This window comes from Spea bombifrons, chromosome 2 (genome assembly GCF_027358695.1).
Source record: "Spea bombifrons isolate aSpeBom1 chromosome 2, aSpeBom1.2.pri, whole genome shotgun sequence".
NCBI classification, from domain to species: Eukaryota; Metazoa; Chordata; class Amphibia; order Anura; family Pelobatidae; genus Spea; species Spea bombifrons.
Window position 1 is genome coordinate 71,753,696 of NC_071088.1, and position 6,000 is coordinate 71,759,695.

The following is a 6,000-nucleotide window of genomic DNA, read 5'->3' on the forward strand; positions in this document are numbered from 1 at the left end:
AATGACAGGCTAGAAATGACACATTAACCCATTTTGATGGAGCGCTTGCTATTAGTCAGCTATTTGGAGAGTTTAGGGTTTTTCTATCACTGTTAAAGATAGACTGACATTTAAGCATTTCAACGGAATTCTATGGACCTCGTTTTAAAGATGCTGTATAGCCTTTACAGAAAAAAAAACTAACGTTTTACTAATTCTGCATCTTTTAATTCTGTTGGAGTGCAATGTTTTACCTTACACACTTGTCTAGCCTTCAAGGACTGGATGCATAACTAGGTATTTTATGCAAAGAAACAGTAAATGAGAAAAAAGAAGCAGGAAGACAGCAGCAGTTAGAAGCATATTTTAGAGACAAAGGTTTGACGACTTTAAAAAAAAAAACCAAAAACATGAAGGATGGTGGACCTAAGAAAGAACATCCCACCAGCTGGCATAGTTAGGATTAGAAATAATATCATGCAGAAATATACTTTTTTAACAGGTACAATAAAGTCTAATAGTCTGTCACTGTGCTACTAGATATTACAGTATAGACTATTAGGTCATAACTATGCGAAAGTACTGTGCATTCTGCCATTCATCAGCTTCTTAGCATGAAATGTATCTACTCACCTGGCCAGGGTGATGTTGGGAACCTTAGGAGAGGGCAGGCGATACGGATAACAGGGTACCCTTATAACGGGAACTTTGTGATGCTTGACAGACGTATTAATGAAGGCAAGGGTTGTGAGGATGCAGGAAGGAGGGACAGGAAAAATTGGGCAGGACAGGAATTAACTCATTGTTAGTTAAATGTCAGATACCACCACAACCATACCATACAGCCCCCAATATTTTAAGTGCATGATACTCATACCTGTGTTCTTGACCTTGTTCTCATTCCTTGGCTAAAACATCCTTTGAATCCATTGAATTTAATGGTTCTCACTGAGATATCCCTCACAAGTTTTGTAGTTAGTCCAGGCATCCCAGAGGTCCTCTTTGTCCTAAAGGTTATCTTGATGCTCACACTGATTTTGCTAAACTACCAGCATCTGACTGTTTTACCCACTACATTGCTTTCTATGAATCAACTTTAAAGATCAAATTAATATTTGGTCATAATGCCACCTTAAATGAGCATATTCCAAAATATGGCAACATCGTAACCCATTACCACTGCCTGCCATAACCATACTAGGGTGACCACATTTTATTTCTGCCATTCAGGGACATACTATGAAGCGCATGAGATCCCACACTCGTAACACACACATGTGAACTCAACACTGAAGGTATAGAATCCTGTATTTGCAGGTATACAATAATAACGTATGGAAACATAGCATTGCAGGTATAGATCAACAGAACACACAAGCCCAGCATTGCAGGTAAAGATCAACTGGAAATCACATGTAAACTCAGCAATAAAGGTAAAGATAAACCCCCTAAATTACAGGCATAGATCACAGGTTGTACATCCCAAAGCCAGCCCTGGCGTCCACACTGCCCACATAGAACCTGACCAGAACCCACATAAGACACATAAGACTTGCCATCTTTGTCCCCAAAAAGACGTCATATTCCGGCGCTCAGCATGACATGCTGGCACCGCAACAAAGCTAGAGGCCTCGCAGAGGAGATGGAGGGACGCCGAGCGGTTGCTAAAAAAAAAAAAAAAAAAAATAAGCAAAAACCATTCGGCCCCCCTCTCTCTTCTCTGCGTTGACAAAAAATAAAAAGACGGCACTTCAATTCCGGGACAATGCACTGAGACTGCCCGGGACTTAAAGACCCCTTCCGGACAATCTGTGAGGCAGTTGTGAGCTATTCAGAAGCAGCCACAACACCAATTGCCAATTAACGTTGGTCACCTAACTGGTTTTGTCCTTACGTAGGTTACATAGGTTATTGATCTCCCACCAGATCCACAACCTTTAATAAACAAAATCCAATCAATGCCAACGTAACGAGTGGGTACTCTTCCACAACGAAATGCCCACAAGCTGTTACGGATTATTTGAAACATAATAATTAAGAACAAAACAAAATGCACTTAAAAGCAAATGAGGTAAAATGCTGGTGTTTAATAATACAATAATGTTATGTATGAATATATGTCAGATCAAGTCAAGCATGATTGATATCTATTAATATAGCATAAGAGTAATATTCAAGATTATAAAAAAATAAACAAAGGAAGATCAAATATATAAATAAAACAATTATTATTATTATTATTATTATCTTTTATTTATATAGCGCCAACAGTTTACGCAGCGCTTAATACAATACATAAATTCAAGGGATATGACAAGACAAGAATTGACAGACTAAGACAAACCGATACATTTGGTGGAGAGAGCCCTGCTCGCAAGCTTACAATCTAGAGGGAAAATGGGGTGATAAACATAAGGCATAGAGAAAGGGTGAGAGGTATTGTGGGGGTATCAATGACAAGGAAGTTCTAGCAGCTAAGATGGTATGCTTCTCTGAAGAAGTGGGTTTTTAGATGTTTCTTGAATGTCGGGAGGGAGGGTGAATTCTGAAGGTTCCTTGGGAGCAGATTCCAGATATATGGGGCAGCTCGAGTGAAATCTTGTAGACGGGAAAAGGAAGAGGGCCTTAGCCCATGGGAGGAACGTAGGGATCGAGTCGGAGAGTATTTGCTAATGAGGTCAGAAATGTACGGAGGAGCAGTATTGTGGATGGCCTTATATGTCAGTACCAGGATCTTAAATTTAATTCTAAAGGTAATCGGAAGCCAGTGGAGGGTTTCACAGAGGGGGGAAGCAGAAGAGGAGCGACGTGCAAGGAAGATGAGCCTAGCAGCGGCATTAAGGATAGACTGTAGTGGAGAGAGTCGAGACAGTGGAATGCCAACCAGAAGAGTGTTGCAGTAGTCAAGACGGGAAATGATAAGTGAATGAACCAGAGTTTTTGTGGATTCTTGGGTGAGGAATGGGCGGATACGAGAGATGTTTTTTAGGTGCAGGCGGCAGGATCTGGCGAGGGACTGAATGTGAGGGATGAAGGAGAGGTTTGAGTCAAGGATGACCCCAAGGCATCGGGCCTGGTTAGTAGGAGAGATAGTTGTGTTGTTAATGGTGATAGAGAATTTAGGTAGTGGAGTGGAGATGGAGGGAGGGAAGATAATGAGTTCCGTTTTAGAAAGATTAAGTTTCAGGTAGTGTTGTGACATCCATGAAGAAATAGCAGACAAGCAGCTGGTGATCCGGGACATGAGAGATGGAGAGAGATCAGGAGAAGACAGGTAGATTTGGGTATCATCTGCATATAGATGATACTGGAGGCCAAATGAGTTGATTAGTTTGCCAAGAGAGGAAGTATAAAGAGAGAACAGCAGAGGGCCAAGGACTGAACCTTGGGGGACACCAACCGAAAGTGGAAGGGGCGATGATGTGTTGCCTGAGAAGTTGACAGAGAAGGAACGGTTAGACAGATATGAGGAGATCCAGGAGAGAGCTGTATCTCGAATGCCCATAGAAGCAAGTGAGTGAAGAAGAAGGTGGTGATCAACAGTATCGAAAGCAGCAGAGAGATCCAGTAGTATTAGAATAGAGTAGTGACCTTTAGCTTTGGCAGAGAGCAAGTCATTGGAGACTTTTGTTAGAGCTGTTTCAGTAGAGTGAAGGGGTTTGAAACCAGACTGTAGAGGGTCAAGGAGGGAATTAGAGGAGAGGAAGTTAGTGAGGCGATTGTACACAATCCGTTCAAGCAGCTTAGAGGTAAAAGGAAGCAGAGAGATAGGGCGGTAGTTAGTCAAACAGACGGGGTCTGAGGAAGGATTCTTTAGAATTGGTGTGATTAGCGCATGCTTGAAGGCAGATGGTACAGATCCAGATAAACAAGTAATTATTGATAAAGAAGTAAATAAATAGCTACACTATATATCAGGTTCAGCAGGAAAGCGCTTAACCGACGAACACTCATGAGTGGTATATGTCTTCCATCTAGGGCTCAATAGCAAATAATACTTAAATTAGATTAAACCAACCATAAACTAATATTGGGCTCCAATGACCATGCAAGGTTATCAGAATAAATGGAGTCATTGAAAAAAAATATTCTACATTCCATTCATCGTTCAGACATCGAGGGCACCTATTCGCCAATGTCAAGATTCAATATACTTATTGCCGAGTTTTTTTTTTTTCACAAATCCCCTCCTCTAACTGAAAGTGTAATTGTTTTGATGACTTCAAAGGCTTTGTACCATCACGATATTGATGGAAATGTTTCCTTAAACAGGATTTAGTATTAGCATTGCCTACAGAACTAAGATGTTCACTTATGCAACCTTTCAGTACATGTCCAATGCATCCTACATACTGTTTCCCACAGATCTGACATGTAATAAGATATATCTCATTACACAAATTGCATTTTTTCATCTGATACTCTTCCCCAGTACCTGTGGAACAGAAACTGTGGGAAACCATCAAAAGTGACAAATTCAGCAACTTATGTAATTCATGAGTAACTGTGCAGGGATAGTTGGGCAAGTTTACATTGGTTTAAGTCCAATCAAACATAGTATGATGGTTTGGTGGGGGAAATTAATGGCTGTTACATGTTTTTCTTTTAATAAAATTACTTTGCATCAAGCAACAATGTAATTTGTTGGATGTATTTTAACTATATAAGAAAAATAAATTGTGGTTACGTATAATGTTAATATGGCATTTGTATACCAAAGTGGACAAACCATGTCTGGCCTTCACTCTAAGACCCATGTACACTTTAAATACTGTTGAAAATTATTTCAAATGGTTTGGAATTGAATTCCCGGTCTTAACTCCAAATCAAAGTCCTAGACTACAAAAGCCAAAAAATATCTCGACATTCAAATCAAACATAAAATAACTTAAACTTAGAGATTGAATGGTATATGCAGAGTGTTACGCCTTTAAGCACCCTAGAGCATACATATGTAACCAGTGGAATGGTCCAATTAGCAGAAACATCCAATTCGCTGATCACTTTTTATTAGTAATCACTTCAGTATTAACATTTTTATTAAAATCTGGCTACACAAATAGGCAAACAGGGCCTGATCTCGTGGGCTGCTTCAATCACCAGTCTACACCCTAATTGTTGTTAATGTTGGTTGACAACATATAGTTGCACTTTTACTGTGTTAAAATGTAATAACTAGGTTATTATTGAGAATTTTGTAAATGTGTCTACAAAAGTGGACAAACCTTGTCTGACCTTAAAAACTTGGGGGTTCACTCAATAACACATGGACACTTTAAATATTGTTTAAAAATGATTTCAAATGGTTTGGAATTCAACTCCCAACATTAACTGCAAATAAAAGTTCTAGACTAGAAAAGCCATACAATATCTCTACATTCAAATCAACATAAAATAACTTCAACTTACAAATGGAATGGGTTGCGCAGGGTATTACCGTATTGGCTCGAATATAGGCCGCACTTTTTTCCCCCACTTTAAGTTTTTAAAGTGGGGGTGCGGCCTATATTCGGGCTCTAGCGCCCGACGCCCGGGACATGCAGTCCCGGGCGCCGGGCAGGCAGCGGGGTTAAGATACAGATCCCCCGCAGCGGTGCAGGGGACCTGCATCCTACTGTCTGTTACGCTCAGACAGCCTCCCCTGCCAGCACTTCCCACGGGGGGGGTGCCGGCACGGGAGGTTATCTAAGCGTTTTACCTCTGCCCACCCCCGACTTACCGGAGCAGACTCCCGGGTGTCTTGCGGGGCCGGCGGGAGACATTTACGCAATACGCGCATGCAACTTCCGGTACCGGAAGTTGCATACGCGTATTGCGTAGATGTCCCTCGCCGGCCCCGCAAGACACCCGGGAGTCTGCTCCGGTAAGTCGAGGAGGGGGGGGCAGAGGAGGACAGCGGCAGCGTATCGCGGGGAGGGAGGACAGCGGCAGCGTATCGCGGGGAGGGAGGACAGCGGCAGCGGATCTCGGGGAGGGAGGACAGCGGCAGCGGATCTCGGGGAGGGAGGACAGCGGCAGCGG